At 49.1% G+C, this 17336-nt stretch overlaps 1 protein-coding gene across 16 annotated transcripts in view; it reads right to left on the reverse strand.

The window, feature by feature from the left end:
* The window catches only part of LOC139061333 (uncharacterized), a 284688-nt gene that overhangs the window by 195829 nt on the left and 71523 nt on the right, over positions 1-17336 (reverse strand). For all 16 annotated transcript variants that reach the window (XM_070541220.1, XM_070541213.1, XM_070541217.1 and 13 more), the window contains one exon: positions 7434-7516. The gene's annotated coding sequence lies outside the window, so the exon portion shown is untranslated. The remainder of the gene's footprint in view (positions 1-7433; positions 7517-17336) is intronic.

Genomic DNA, 17336 nt, shown 5'->3' on the forward strand with positions numbered 1-17336 from the left:
GTGGCTGTTCCGTATCATCGCCCCCGGCCGTAGAAGCACCGCCCCGGTGCTTAATCTACACATGCACGGTGAAAGGTGCGTGGCATGACTTTAGTCTCGTCACGTGAACGATGTCACTTGCAGCTGACGATGATGCTGAGAGGTCGGCGGGGATGATTTTATACGTGACATCAGTCACTTGTCGCACCACACGGTGTGGGCAAGTGTAGAGCGACAGAAGCTTTTCGGAAAGGCCCACACCTCAAATGGGTGACCAGAAAAGCACCAGAAAACCAGGAGAAAAGTGCACGTCGCGATGGTGGCAATCATAGAGGCGTCTCCGATGCTACTGTGAGGCCTCGAGAGGGGTGAGGGTGAGCTAGCGTTCGTGGTCGGCGTGTGCGATCGCGTCGCAGGCGTATTCAGTGGCTGAACGTGCGGGCGAGGGCAGCAAAGTGTCCAATGGCAATGCACGTTCTCGGCCATATAGGAGATAGAACGGTAAATAGCCGGCGGTGTCGTGACGTGATGCATTATACGCGAACGTCACATATGGTAAGTGAAGGTCTCAGTCGTGATGGTCGGTTGCAACGCACTTCGAAAGCATGTCGGTGATGGTGAGGCTGTCGGTCTGTGGATGGTAGGACGTGCTGAGCTTGTGCTTTGTCGAGCAGGAGCGGAGGATGTCCTCGACGACTGCCCCGAGAAAGCTATAGCCATGGTCAGTGAGTAATTGGCGCGGAGCACCGGGCACTAAAATCAAGTCAAAGAAGAAAGTCAGCAACGTCAGTAACAACTCGTTGGGAGGGCTATGGTGATTGCGTACAGCTCAGAAAATCAGTAGCGACGACAACCCATTTATTTCCGGAGCCAGGAAGGTCTAGACCAACAGGGAAAAAAGTTTCGGCTGGGATGTCGATCGGCTGGAGACATCCAGCTGGAAGTGTGGAGGGCTTATTCCGGTGCTGACAGGGCTCACAGGCGTCAACGTAGCGCCGCACGGAGCGGGCGAGACCAGGCCATAATAATCGACGGCGTACACGGTCGTATGTGCGCGAGAAGCCCAAGTGTCCAGCCAAGGGAGCGTAGTGATGTTGGTGGAGGACAGTCGAACGCAGGTGTGATGGAATGACGGAAAGGGCCGTGTGGATCGAAATTGTGGCGGTATAATGTCCCCTCCTTGAGAAACATCCGGGGAGAGGCGTGGCCAGACGTTGACTCCAGACGGTCGATGAGGGCTCGTAATGAAGGATCGCGGCATTGCTCGTTACCAATTTCAAGCAACTGGGACACAGAGAAAACGTAAGCGATGGCGTACGCATCAGTCGGTTCGTCGACCAGGTAGCGGGACAAACAATCGGCATCCTGGTGCATACGTCCCGTCTTATATATCACGGGGAAAGTAACGCCCAGTGAGCGAGTCGTCCCGTGGGGTCCTTGGGGGTAGGATAGCCAGCAGAGAGCGTGGTGATCAGTGATGACACAGAATGGGCGTCCGTACAAGTATGGACGAAACTTCACAACAGCCCACAGAAGAGCGAGGCACTCGTGCACTGTGATTGAATAATTGCGCTCGGTTGGCGATAGAAGTTGGTTGGCATAGGCTATAACGCGATCATGTCCACGCTGGCGTTGTACTAACACGGCTCCTAGGCCGTGACCACTGGCATCACTTCGAACTCCCGTTGAGGCAGGCGGGACAAAGTGTTCCAGAATTTGAGGCGCTGTAAGGAGAGTAGTGAGCTGCGAAAAAGATGCGGCATGCTCGGGACCCCAAAAAATGGGGCGTATTTCTTCAAGAGGTCGGTAAGGGGACGTGCAATGGTCGCAAAATCCTTCAACAAAGCGTCGGAAATAAGATCAAAGCCCTACGAAACTACGAACGTCCTTGGTAGACCGGAGCAGTAAAGTTCGTAACGACGCGAGTTTTGTCCGGATCCGATCCCACGGCTCTGGCATCCCCGAGGTGTCCAAGGACGGTGATTCGGCGGCGAGCGAAGTAACATTTTGATGAGTGCAACTGGAGACCGACGCGGAGAAACACGTCAAGAATCGCTGTAAGGCGGTCTAGATACGTGTCGAATGCGGGCGAATAAATGATGATGTCGTCCAGATAGCATAAACAAGTGGACCGCTTGATCCCCTGAAGCAAAGAGTCCATCATTCGTTCGAAGGTGGCGGGCGCATTACAGAGACCGAAAGGCTTCACCTAGAATTCATAAAGACCGTTAGGAGATACAAATGCAGTCTTCTCTCGGTCCGTGTCATCGACGGATATCTGCCAGTAGCCGGACCGTAAGTCGATACGAGAAGAATATGTGGCACCGTACGGGCAGTCTAGAGTGTCATCAATACGTGGCAAAGGGTACACGTTTTTTTTTGTGATTTTGTTCAGGTGGCGATAATCTACACAAAAGCGCCGCCTTCCATCCTTCTTTTTGAAAAGTATGACAGGAGAATCCCAGGGACTACAGGAAGGCTCGATAATGTCCTTTTCAAGCATCTTTCTTAGTTGATGTTGGATAACAGCAAGTTCCGACGCAGAAACACGATATGGACGTCGGTGAATAATAGGGTTCGCATCACCAGGATGTATGCTATGTGTCACCACGGACGTTTGACCTAAGGGTCGATTGTCAAAGTCAAAAATTTTGCGATAGCCTTCAAGAATGGGGTAAAGGGCTTCAGCTTGAGCAGGTGTAAGGTCAGATGAAACCATCCTCTCAATTTCGACGTCAGTACCGTACGATAACGTCACGGTATGGGCTGAGCTGTAACGATCTTCCACTGTGAATAGCTTGACATCATCCTGCAAAGCGCTAATTATAGCCAATGAGATCCCCAGAGGCAGAACTTGCGTGGTTTGCGCGAAATTGTCAAAGGGAAGGCAGGTGCGGTTGCCAGTAATTGTGGCGGTATAATGTCCCCTCCTTGAGAAACATCCGGGGAGAGGCGTGGCCAGACGTGGAGAGGCGTGGCCAGGTCGGGGCTCCAGGTGGAGACGCTTGCGTAGATGAAGCGTCACCAGCAGGATCCGAAGTGGCACTGTCGCCGCTGGGACCGCTGTGAAACTCCATGACGGGTACGGGGAACGTCCGCCTCCACCAAATTATATTACGTGTAGCTGATGCCCAATGCATGCAATTAACAGATTTGCAGGAGACCTAACGGAGGCCAAAATGGCAACACTATATCAAACGGGCACGCACGTCTTCTTTCTCCTCAGTGCAGCCACACTGTGGCGGCTGTTTCGTATCAATATATTTACGATTGGAAGCCACAGCTTTACAGAAAGAACAAATGAATAGCATATTTAATTTGCTTCCTGTAGTTAGTACTTCGGTGGCAAAAGAGGACTCACGATGGAACAAGTCTCATAACCACATACTGTAAAACATTTTCTAACGCCTAGTCCAAGTTGTCTCGGAAACCCGCTATGGCGAATGCAGCTTTCTAATGCCCCCAATAACTCAAGGTCTTTGGGCTTGGCTGTGGTGGGCTAAACGCTGCTCCTCCATAGTGACACCAAAACATACATTAGCTTATAACTGTATCGAGCACACTTCTGTCGCCTAGCTTGAAATCTTGCAGTGGTCAAAAGCTATGTCCCAAGGGATGCTGCGTGTGCCAAAGCTCCGTCAACTGTCTTCGAGCTCAGCTCGCCACTTCATACCCCAAACTTCCTGTCTTGTCGAAATCTGGCACTTGTATTGGTCCCCTTGTCACCGTGTTTGCTTCTCTTTCCACTCCACATACGTGTCCTCATTTGGCGTCCTATATGAATGGTCGTCCTAGGCCTCGGTCTGCGCGCCCTGCCTTACTTTGGTCTGGTCCAATGTTCTTCGGCAAATTTTTATGCGGTGCAATTTCCAACCCACTGCACTATGCCTATTTGGAACGAAATGTATTTCTTTGCTACTAGCCGATTTTCTGGGCCGATGCCGGAGACAGTCCAACTCAAAAAAACTGTGCTCATTCCGCATTACATTACATTATGAAAAACACATTCCTCAGTGTAGCGTAGAGTGTGTTTTACTTATTCCTTAGTGTAGAGGAAAGGGTTTTACATACTATCAAAGGGACACATGTTCGATTTTGCTAATGTAACCACGTCAGCACGGTGACACCGATGGGGCCCAAGAAAATTTGTGGAATCATGACTCATCCGTCGCAATCAATCTTCATGCAATTCTAACCATGGTCCCCCAGCCGGATGTTTACGGCAGTACCATACATAAATAGGATGTATTCCTCATTTGTTGCCATTTGTGTACTGACGATGCAACCCGCATAGGTGGAGAAACGTCTATGTTTTTTTATTTTATTATTGAGTAAAGCCAGTGAATACAACACGTTGAAGTAAGCCGTCGTCAACCCAGTGTTTTCATCTATCCGAGTGCTAACGTGCCCACGCGAACCATGGTGCGAGATTCTAGTGCAGCCATTCGCGCTGTTCTCGAGCAGCAAATCCACCACAAGTGGCGCCCACGAGCTGGGCTTCTCTTGGAAGCTCCAACCTGCCGAAACTCTTCAGCGTTCTTGCCAGCGAGCTTCTCGCTATATTCTTCACCACTCTGCACTTCCAGCACTTCTTGGAGGCCCAACGATTTTATGTTCTAATAGATCGTAAATCTCTGGTGTAGGTCTTCCGTACAAACACTTCCATGTACGTCACACGTGAACTTCGTCAACTGGACCATATATCGGAGTTCACAACAGACATCCGGCACGTCAAAGGCACCCAAAACAAGGCAGCTGATGCACACTCCCGGATCACCTCCCTCGGCACATCTGCAACTATGGGCTGGGAACGCCTAGTTCGGACGCAGATGGAAGACCTTGAGCTGCAAGCGCTGCCGTGGCCATCTCCGTTACCTCCGTCTACGACTCGTTCCTCACCCGTCTGTACCTGGCTCACTCTGGTGCGACATGTCCAGCGGCTGAATTCAGTCGCTTCATTCCGCTTGCCTTCCGTAGTGCGGTGCTCCAATGCCTTGACATCTGTCATCCAAGCATCCAAGCCACGCAACGCCTCGTTTCACAGCGGTACGAATGGCCAGCCGTTAACGCAGATGTTCGCCAGTGGGCGCGATCTGCCTCACGTGCCGGACCGCCAAGGTGACCCACCATCACAAGAAGACTCCCACGAAGTCCTTCTTGCCACCTGGCTGTCGCTTTGACCGCGTCCATATTGATTTGCTCAGACCACTTCCGCCCTCTCACGACTGCCGGCACATTCTAACAATGATTGACCGCTGCACCCATTGGCCCGCAGCCGTGCCCGTTCCAGAAGATCACTGCAGAAACGTCGCCAAGATCTTCGTTTCAGCATGGGTTTTGCCGTGCTCTGTTCACTACCCTCAACTGTCTGCTTGGAGCTAAACACTTCCGTACCACTGAATATATCACTGTACCAACTGCATGGTTGCGCGGCTGCACCGCCAGCTAAAGGCTGCCCTCACTGCACGCATATATCGAAAGCACTGGGTCAACTACCTTCCTGTGGTGCTTCTGGGCCTAGACGCTATCCTGTGTCGCGACCTTGGTTGTTATCCAGCCGAACTCGTCTGTGCTGCACCCCTGCGACTTCCTGGAGACTGGTTCGTTCCTTCGGACCCCTCACCCCAGCCGCTTCAATGCCTTCAATGCCTACAGGACTGCATTCTACAGGACCTGGCCTACAGGACTGCAATGCCTACAGGACCTGGCGTCGTCGGCCCACGTTTTCCTCAGACGAGACGCTGTAAAGGCACCTTTTAGACCCTCCTATACGGCGGACCGTAGCGGGTCCTCCACAAGATGCCACCATCCTACCGATTGGTCGCGAAGAGGTAGTCTCATTGGAATGCCTCAAACCGGCCTACCTCGAGACGCCTCCCACGCAGCTTCCCACGGATGTCGCCGACGTATCCGTGGATATGCACGTAACCCTGACACTTCGTCGACGAGCGCATTTCGCCGTTAAGTCTGGGCGGGAACCTTTGTAGCGTCCACCGATGCCGCTACACGCGGACGTTAAAGATCGGCGCTCAGTTGGGCGGCGCGTGCTCACGGTGCAAGCACGGCACGTGCTCGTCCCTTCTAAGCCTGCTACGTTGGTGCTCTGGTCCTGGCTCTCCGGCGCAAACCTCTCGGCTCGCGACAGGGATTTGTTTATTTCTACAGCATTGCAATAAGCACTGTAGCAAGAGTGGATTAACAGAGGAAAATTATACAGTGAATAGTACAATACAAGGATGAGCGTGATGTGCTAAGACCCGTCATCCTGGATGGCAGATACAAAACTTCGGGGTGGGCATGAGCGAATAGACCCAGGTAAGGAATTCCAGCCTTCTATGGAAGGAGGCAAATAGCTGAATTTAAACATATTAGTTCGAGCAAAGTAGGGCATCAAGTTCAAGTTGTGATATCTCGTCGATGATTCTGGCGCGAGGTCAGTATAGTTTTTTGAAACAGAAGAATTGACAATGCTGTGCAAGAAATCCAACGATGCTATGCGGCGACATGAATAGACCAAGTTAATTTTCCTTCCCCATCGTGTGCGATGTGCATGGCTGTAGAGTGAGTCATATACGTGTTATTGTTCCACTTCGCTGAATATTTTACATTTGAAAAATGTGGCACATTAAAAGATAGTTTAGCTATGTATAATATATAAAATAAGGTTCCACTGAACGAGGTGCCCGCACGATTAGTATTCACAAAGTAATGTTCTGTAGGTTTGCAAATATCGACTACTTTACGTGCAGACGCGATGAGAACCGACCTACCTTGTGCCGTCTTTTTAACTATCAGACTCCTACCGTGTCTCAACGTTTCTACATTACCATCGCTGCAACTGGCATAAAACAAGACACACCACGTTTACTGTGAAACCTGTAGTTTTGCCCAATGTCATCCAACGTACCTTGCTAATTAAAGGTCGCGTTAAAGAGCGTTTGGTTTGTTGATGTATGAACACTTATTTTGAAACTTGAACAGTAGGCGAAGGACATCGCAACGAAGTCAGCAATCGCCTGCCTTCTCTTATAAGAACACCCTCGTTGGAGTTGTTTTGTGAGAGCAACGAGCGATTACAAACGCTCATTCTTTTGTCTTTTGTCTGCACATTGCTGCTATGCTAGCCAATTGACGCAAGATGACGATATGCATCTTTCGTTCGACCTTGAATCCCGAGTTGTGCCTGCCATGCCTGCTACATTTCGGAGCTCACAACTGCCCCTAATTGAGGGTTTTCAACAATACCAGCTGCAAAACAGTGAGGCAACACGAATTGAGTGGAAATGAATCAAACTCGAGAAGCGCAGTAAGTTTACCACAATATTTCTAGCGCTAATTATCTACGCGGGTCTGACCCGAAAAAAAACCTTCCCTCTACAAGCCCCATGTACACGCTGACTAAGACTGGAAAGGCTCTCATGCAAATTAGACATTGCGTAATTGTGTGTACTTACTGGCCCATGGTGTCAAGACGGCGACAAGCAGCTCTTTGGCGATGACCAAGGTGCAAGCGGTCATTGCACCAAGCCGCACATTCCTTGAAAATAAAGATGGAGAAGGAATGTTGTACAACCTGCTGCCAGTGCAAGGATTGTTTAGCTGACTCTTAGGAAAAGCTAGTGTAATTCATTGTCAGCCCGAGCGTACTGCGGAATACGTTACAACTTCAGCTACCTTTTGAATCTGCAGCATAGGGAATTCTTTGCAACGTGCGGGGATTACTATTTCAACAGTAACTGTAGAAAAAATATTTTTGGTTGCCAGAAAATGAAGTTTTCGCATCGAATTCGCAAGCGCACTCTGATCAACATTGAACACATATAACGCAACGAGCCATACGGTAGCTCAGCGTCTATAACATAGAGCATTTTTTTTTTCTTTGCCGAATATATGAAAATCGCCTACGCAGATAGCGCAATTTAAAACCATGAACCGGACAGAAGAGGTGAACATTACTTCCACAAGAAATTAAAATGCGCATTCTACGAATTATCGAAATTTTTTGTCAAGGATTTTACAAGTTACATTATGGTACGTAGTGCAAATTGTAGCCGTTAAGTACCCTAGGTATATACTAATTGAAAAGAAATTCAGGTGACATCACCGGTTTAGAGAGATTCGCGCCGTGAAGTGCGCATGGGTTCTACTTTCTATATAAAAATGTCGTTTTTGGCACCGAAACAAAAGTTACGTGCAACGCTAAAGCATTTTGCCGCATGAGAGAGAGAGAGAGAGAAAACGCTTTATTGTAGGAAAGAACTCGCAAATGGTGTCATCTGCCAAACTGTTGCATGTGGGAGCGGCTTGCAAACTAAGCACCTTCTAAAGAATCAGTTAAAACCCAGTTAGTGGAGTATCTTTTTTAAGTGGAGATATAGATTTCTTATGAAGAGTTATTTATTCCTTTAGGCATTTTGATTTCTCGTGCAAGTAACTTCCGCCTGTTTGAGTAATGTCGCTCAAAGAAAGGAAGCTGCTATCGGGAGAATCAATTCATTTCTAAAACAAAAATATTAACAATTCGGTATACCTGTTACTTGTGCAACACATTACCAAGTTCTAAAACTAAACATAAGCTGTTAATTGAGTTAACATTATCAAAATTTATACACACATGGAAATAATGGGAGCTGCCCTTTTTTTCAGTGGAAGTAATGCAAATGATGGTAATGCGAGTCCACAATCCGATTGTTAGCACGTTGGCGGCGAGCTCTGCTGAACTATATATATATATATATATATATATATATATATATATATATATATATATATATTGTAGCTAAGCCCCACATAGGTACCAGACAAATTACGCAAGCAAAACTTCTTCAGCACTCGTTGAAATGCACGAGACCGCAAGAACCTCACTGGGCATATGCGAGCCCGCTTTTTCAGAGGATGTTAAACCGATTAGACAGCAGGCCATTTTCAGAGACTAACCCACGTATTCAGAAATGCATCTTAACTTGAAGCCCATGCTTGATTTCCCTTCCCTTTCCCAGGGTACGGTAGCAAACCGGACGAGCGTCTGGTTGACCTTCCCACCTTTCCTTCCTTCATTTCCTCCTCCTCCTCCTCCTCCCATTTCTCGCCGCGGCTGTCTCGCCACCTCCGCACCGAGCCAACTGCGCATGCGCTAGTCTTTACTCTCGAACTTTCTACGAGTCACGTATAAACGCCAACGCAATTGACGCACTGATCAGATCACCGACGATCGCCGACTGTGTTCGCCGCTATCATTGTGTTTTGATATTGAGTGTAACCTGTTTTTCTGGGCGCAGGTTCGCCCAATAGCACGGTGTTATTGACCGTCATTAGCATGTGATGTCTGGTGGGGAAGCTTGTGTTCATGTTCCAGACAGCCCCGACAAGCCGTGATCCAAGCCCATACGACGAAGACAACACCAGTCTCACCTCGGATCATAAAGCAAACCGCCGGCCAGAACACCTGCCCCTGGAACAAGGGGTTTCTACCTGAGACCACCAAGAATATGATGCCAAGTGAATAACTCCACTGGCAGCCCCAGCATCGCCCATCGTGCTGCACGAGCCCAGGGAGCCACTGACCAGAGCCACTGACCGTCTGTGGATCATTTTAATACCCTGATAACTGGCTGGAAACATGCAAAGGGGTCACTGCGTTAAACAGCTGGAACTCCGACGACAAGCTGTGACATGTGTACTTCGCCTATAGAAAACGCCGTCAGCACGTGGTTTGAGAGCCGGCAATCGACTGTGACTACATGGAGCCTCCTCCGCAACGGCTCGCTGCAGACGTTCACGAGCGTCCTGAGCAGACAGGGAGCCCAAGCTATTGGAAACCTGCATGCACCTGCCGAAAGAGAACATGCTGCTGTGGCACGGGGTCCCAGAAATCCTCATCACCAACAATGAAACGGCCTTCACAGCAGAGCCCACCCAAGCCATTCTGCAATACAGCTGGACAAGCCACAGGAGGACAACTGCCTACAGCCCGCAGACGAACGGTTTTACGGAGCTGCAAAAGAAGACCCTTGCACACATGCTAGCAATGTACTATACGTCGACGTCGAGCACAAGAAGTCTGATGACGTCCTGCCTTACGTAACGTTCGTTTATAGCACGGCAGTGCAAGAAATAATGCAGATCACGCCGTTCAGGTTCGTTTACGGCAGACACCCGACGACGAGTCGACGCCATGCTACTGCACGTCACCTACGAAGAGAATCCAGCCGTCGCCGCCTATTTCCAGCAAGCCGAAGAAGCCACACAGCTCGCTCACCGCAATCAGAGGCGCTCCGCACGGCCTGAAGTCGTCCATGTGGTGCGTCTTAACCCTTTATACATCCGCAGACGGACTTCGGATCTTCGCTTCGTTGTTGCTTTGTTGTGGTTGTTTATTAGGTCCGATTTTGTTTTCCCTTTCGTGTCTGTAGTGACAGGACGATGCAGGGGGGCATTGACGCGTCTACTTATCTTTCTTGGTTGACAGCTGTTAACTAGCTAACAAATGTGAAACATTATAACTCATCACAAGACGCGCCTGCATGTGTCGGAAGTTTGTTTAATGTTATCCGTAGTGCTAACCATTATGTTTCGTAACTGAACTTTAGGTAATCTAATCGTATGCACGAAGCAAATTCTGCGCTACTTTCTGCAAGGCACGCAGACATCAGTGATTACGCTGAAACATTCGACCAGTCACGCATAACAGCCGACGCCTTTGACACGCTGATTGGACTTTCGACTATCATTGACTGTATTCACCGCTACTATTGGGTAATGTAGTCTTATCTCAAAATGTTTTGCGGTAACGCAAGTATATACAAATAAGTACAGTCGTGGACGGGTTCTTACACGACAAAGCGCGCGAAATTTTCAGAAAATGGTGGAATCAAAAAAGAATGAGAGAAAGAAATGTTTAGTTTTAAATTTGAGAGTCGGCGACGAAAGAGAGGAGGGTGTCAGCCGGGCTGACGTAATTTTCGCATCGGCAGTACGAAGCGAAGACTGCCATGCTTCCGCCTTCATTACACCCCTGTGAGGTATGGTGAAATCCCCACTGGACGGCGCTATTGTGAAAAGCGCTGGCCGCGGAAAGTGAAAGTTTCGTCTGCCTTTGGCTTCAGCGTGTGCGCCACTCACCGCACCCTCGAAACGTTAACTTCTATCCGCTATACTATCTACGCACATGACATATACATCTGACCTTATTTTGATTCATCGGGATATATCCAAGACCACCCACAGGACGCCCTTGCTAGCGCTTGAGTTGCCACTAAACAATTGGGCTCTGTTGCTCACCTGCAAAATCTGCTCTCTTCCTTCTCAACCATTCTCGATGGCAACCACCTCCCGTAGCACTACTGCTGCATTTGTATTGTATTGTATTGTATTGGGTTTTATGGCGCATAAGCGACTTAGGCTATCATGCGCCAAACACATGGTATAACTTACTTTAAAAATTGGGTATTCTCAGCGAGGACCTTGTCCGGACAAGGCCTCTGAGGAGCCCAACAAACCAAATGAAGACCTCAGCCTTCTTCTCAGAACTGAGAAAATGGGTGAGGTGCATCATAAGATGCGTGAAAAAACCGGGTAATAATTTTTAAAATTAGTAGTTCTGTGATACGTTATATTTCGTTTAGGATCGCTGTGTCTTTCAAAAAACTAAAAACAGATGAAGTTTCTACTAGTGGGTTTTCTCCTAAAAGCAGACTGGGATGGAAGGGAATGGGTTCATTGTAAAATACAATAAAATGTTTTTTCCTTAGCCGTTCGAGTTGTGTGCACGAGAATAAAATGTGATTTACAGTGAGTTCATCTCCACATTTCTCACATAAGGGTTTGTCTTGTTTTGTCAGTAGAAAGTTATGCGTTAGGTGTGTGTGTCCGATGCGCAGGCGGCATAAAATTGCTGCATAAATTACTACTGCTACATCGTAACCCCAATTCAAGTAGTAAAATCCATAAAAATTCTAGGCCTCCACCCCCAAGGCAATCGCGGAACCTCCTAGGCGGTCCGGCTCATTCTCCAGCATGAAGAAATCTTACACCTAAAGCGTCGCATCACTAACCCGATTATGGGCCTACGCCCATACGAACATTTTCAGGACGCACTCCTACATCACCATCGCTACAAGCTCCCTTATATATCTCTTCTCCAATATGTCCTTAATCATCTAGACAAACTCGTACGCAGAGCAACTTAAAACTGCTTTGGGTCTCCAAATCAGTGCCAGCAATGAGCGCTTAGCTCAGCTGGGCGGCCACAGCACTACAGAAGAGATCATCCTGACTGACCATCGCAACCAGGAACATCGCGTGTGCACCACCACTAAGGCGCACCACATCCTGGCTAATGTCGGCTCCTCTGTCTCGAAGTCCCTTTCTACCAACTCTGCCGCACTTCCCATCATCCTGCACGGCACTTCTACGAATTGCGCTGTTACCTCGAAACATAAACCCCCCTGTGCACACACAACACCGCTCGGCTCGAATCCGCTATATGCAGTATTTCATCCACACACATCCACGCCGTCATTTCTATTACAGGGACGCTACCGTATGTTCACTCGGCTCGGCCATAATGGCCTTGTTGAGCAGCTATATGCTATTCGTCAAATAGAGTTTCTCTCGGTTACAGATCTCACACTAGCTGAACTACATGCCATATTAGCCGCTTGTCGATATCTTTCCCCCGTCACCCCTCACCTGCCTATGATTTTCACAGACTCCATCATGGCCTTATGTGGTCTTACGTGGCGAACTTGCTGCCCTTCCGACACATTCTCCAAAGTAGTCATCTTACACCTGTTGAAATCGTGCGGGTACCTGGCCACACGGGACAGTCGGGGAACGAACGGGCTAATCGGCTCGCCTGCGACTCTTCGCCTGGCTCCCGGCTTCCCCGGGCCAACCTAACATGATTACAGACCTCCTCCCAATTCTATTCAGCCCTATCCAGTTGCCCCCCCCCCGCTTTTCCCCCTTTACAACTCGGTCTCTCTCGCGCGCACGGCGTCGTTATCCGAAAAACCCAGATGGTATCTCTCCTTTCTTCCATACTTAAAGGAATAAGTCCCGACCAGACGTGCCCACCTTTGCGCCCACCTTTGGGCGCATGCCGACGGTTATCGAACACTACGTAGCTGCTACCCTCCTCCCCACCCTTCCCCCCCTCCACGACGTCCACCAACCTATCCCTTACCCCTATGGCTGCTTCATTGACTGGCGCTGCATTACTACCGGCTCTGTAGTACCAAGCAACCTTCATCGTTGAAACCATGAAATGCATGCCCAGCAGGACCTTAGACTGAGATGCCCTCTCCACAGCTGTTGCTCTTGTCCTTTTCAATGAAGTGTATCTTATCTGGCATCAAAACGTCTCCGAAACTCGCGCTTACATAACCTACAGCACTTAAGCGTGGCAAGTTTAGCGGACGAGATGCCACGCCATCTAGGCACGCGCACTCGTTGCAGAAGCGGCTGATTTCCTCCGAAACCTGGCTCAGGGGCTGAGTATGCTATCAGCCGTGCTGGCAGCCATGCACAAACAGGGCCGCACTAGAAAGCGAGAACCTGCCACACACTTCATTTTGATTCCCCCCCCCCTCCCCTGCCCTCGCCCTCGCGTGCGCTTGATCGCGGTATCGCGAGCTCATCGCGGTAAGCTGAAATTGTGCGCGTTAATTTGTGAGGTGCGATGGGAAACAGCCGCTTCTTATTGAACCATCTGGCCATCTGCGTAAAGGGAAATTGTCATTTATTTCCTAGGTATTCATTTGTGGCGGCAGTTAAATTTGGTTATATTGAAATCGTGCATAAGAGACTGATTTCTATGGAGGATTTAGAAAAAGTCAGGGGCGATTTAGAAGTAAACGCGACACAAAATGCGTTAGCACTACAGTGCAACTTTTTGAGATCGCGGATTCGAGGTGAAGAGGAAGCATCGGGCCACACTCTGGTGCCGCATATTCAAATAGATGTAAAACGCGTAAACGCTTTCCGGATAACCCTGGACCACTTTTAATGAAATCTGTTGCATCGTAAAGAGAAAGTTAAATTCTAGTGACTGCCGCAAATCCAAAATCGCAAATTCTCAGAAAACGAAATTATAATGTTGGCAATACTCTAACTCAGCAATGGTAACCGATATCACATTTCTGTAAATTGCACCTAATAGTCCATCTAAATCGGACGAAAGGGATAATATAATGCAAGTCAATCTGAAGACAGCGAATAATGCCTGACTAGAGCTTTTGTAAAACCCTTGTAAAAAAGGTAAGAAATTTAAGTAAAATATAAACTGACAAATTTGGCCGCTTTGGATTATGTAATGGATGCAGTTAACAGAAGTGACGTCTGTTCTCGGTGCAGAGTGACCAACTTGGAAACCTCGTGCTTGTATTTTTTTCTAACTTACGAATTTCGAAAAAATCCTATATATATATATATATATATATATATATATATATATATATATATATATATATTGTCACGGCTCACTGGAGACAAGAAAGGAGAGCGGTATTTATTCGAGAGAGTTAGGGCAAGCGCTCAGGCCAGGCTTCTTTTCTAGCGCCTCGCTTGCACAGATCAGGTCGTCGTCTTTTTCGTCAACGTGGTCGGGCGCTGATGGCGTCGCGGCATTTGCCCTCCTCCAGAAAGAGCATCGTCCCGATGCTCGGCGGGTAGCATCTGGTGTCCAGCAAACCAGAGCGTGTCCATGTCACTCAGAAAAATACGGTTTCATGCGCTCCACGTGCACAGTCTCAGGCAGGTCCTCACGGCGCCTCGAGCAGGATGGGCTGTCGGGAACGACTTCATAGTTGACGTCGCTAAGGCGTCGTAAAACCTTGTACGGTCCGAAGTATCGTCGCAGAAGTTTCTCCGCGAGGCCTCGGCGGCGTACTGGAGCCCAAACCCACACTCTTTGCCCGGGTTGGTAGACGACGCATCGATGGTGTTCATTGTAACGTCGGGCATCACGGTCTTGCTGGCTAGCTATGCGAACGCGCGCGAGCTGTCTTGCTTCTTCAGCGCGCTCTGTAAAATCTGCGGCGTCAGTCTCGGAATCGCTGAAGTCATGAGGAAGCATAGCATCCAGCATTGTAGTCACTTCTCGACCGTGGAGGAGACTGAATGGCGTCATTCTTGTTGTTTCTTGCCGAGCCGTATTATAAGCAAACGTTACGTAGGGTAATATTTGGTCCCAGTTCTTGTGTTCCACATCGACATACATGCACAGCATGTCTGCGAGAGTCTTGTTGAGGCGCTCCGTAAGTCCATTGCTTTGCGGGTGATAGGCTGTCGTCCTTCTGTGTGCCGTGCCACTGAGGGTGAGTACAGTTCGCAAAAGTTCAGCCGTGAACGCGGTTCCCCTGTCGGTTACGATGACCGCTGGAGCACCGTGCCTCAGGACGACGTTTTCGATGAAGAACTGTGCTGCCTCGGCTGCTGTGCTGCTAGGAAGTGCCTTGGTTTCAGCATATCGCGTAAGGTAATCTGTCGCGACTATGATCCATTTATTTCCGGCAGCAGATATTGGGAATGGGCCCAAAAGGTCCATCCCAATTTGTGCAAACGGTGTTGCAGGCACTGGAACGGGATGTAATAGTCCGGCAGGTTTCGTAGGTGGCACTTTTCGCCGCTGACAGTCAAGGCACGTTCGAACGTAGTGCTTCACCTGTGCTGCGAGCCGTGGCCAGTAATACTTCTTTTTGATCCGTGCTAATGTTCTTGTGTAGCCTAAGTGACCTGAGGTAGCTTCGTCGTGACAGGCCTGCAAAATTTCATTGCGGAGTGTTTTAGGGACGACGAGTAGATATTTCTTCCCCGTTGAAGAGAAGTTCCTCCTAAAAAGAACACTGTTGCGTAGGCAGAATGATGACAGGTGCCTCGAGAACAATCTGGGCTTGTTTGTGGTGCGGCCTTCTAAGAAATCAATTAGTGACGCGAGCTCCTGGTCCTCTTGCTGTTGTTGAGAGATGGTGGCCGCATCAACAACTCCCAAAAAGCCAGTGGATTCGTCATCATCTCCGCCTGACGACTCGATCGGCGATCTGGAAAGGCAATCAGCGTCTAAGTGCTGCCTTCCCGATTTATAGACCACCGTCATGTCGTACTCTTGAAGCCGTAGGCTCCAGCGTGCCAAACGTGCAGATGGATCTTTCATGTTGGTCAACCAACAGAGAGAATGGTGGTCACTTATAACTTGAAATGGGCGGCCGTATATGTACGGACGGAACTTGGTAACTGCCCATACTACAGCCAAGCATTCCTTCTCTGTGGTGGAGTAGTTCGACTCGGCACGTGACAATGTTCTACTCGCGTAAGCGATGACTCGCTCAGCGCCGTCTTGCCGTTGAACAAGGACGGCGCCTAAACCTACGTTGCTGGCATCGGTGTGGATCATTGTCGGCGCATCCACGTCAAAGTGGGCAAGAACAGGCGGAGTTTGTAGACGGTGCCGCAACTCGTTAAATGCCGCCTCCTGCTCCTCGCCCCACTTAAACGTGACATCATCTCTGGTTAAGCAGGTAAGCGGTGAGGCGATGCGTGTAAAACCCGCAATAAATCGCCGGTAATATGCGCATAGGCCCAGGAAGCGTCTGACTGCCTTTTTGTCTGTAGGCCTTGAAAACTTTGCGACGGCTGCGATTTTCGCAGGATCAGGTCTGACACCTGTGTGACTTACTACGTGGCCCAAAAACTGTAGTTCTTCATATCCAAAGTGGCACTTTTCAGGTTTTAAGGTAAGCCCAGCGGACCGTATGGCTTGAAGAACCGACCGTAGCCGTCTGAGATGTTCATCAAATGTGGCAGAATAAACAATGACATCATCTAGGTAGACTAAGCAAGTCTTCCACTTAAGGTCTGAGAGTACAGTATCCATTAGTCTTTGGAACGTGGCTGGCGCGGAACACAAACCAAAAGGGAGAACTTTGAATTCATAGAGCCCATCAGGCGTTACAAATGCAGTCTTTTCGCGATCCCGCTCATCGACCTCTATTTGCCAGTATCCACTTTTTAAGTCCATCGATGAGAAGTACCGTGCATGCCGTAGCCTGTCGAGGGAATCGTCGATGCGTGGTAAGGGATACACATCTTTTTTTGTAATCCGATTGAGCTTGCGATAATCGATACAAAACCGCAGGCTACCATCCTTCTTCTTAACGAGTACCACGGGCAATGCCCAAGGGCTTTTTGACGGCTGGATGACATCATCTTCTAGCATTTGCTTGACTTGCCGCTGTATTGCTTCACGCTCTTTCTCAGCCACGCGATACGGATGCTGTCGGATGGGTATTGCTGTTTCCTCCGTAATGATGCGGTGTTTCGTCAGTGGTGTTTGACGCACTCGGGACGTTGTAGAGAAG

This window comes from Dermacentor albipictus, chromosome 6 (genome assembly GCF_038994185.2).
Source record: "Dermacentor albipictus isolate Rhodes 1998 colony chromosome 6, USDA_Dalb.pri_finalv2, whole genome shotgun sequence".
NCBI lineage: Eukaryota > Metazoa > Arthropoda > Arachnida > Ixodida > Ixodidae > Dermacentor > Dermacentor albipictus.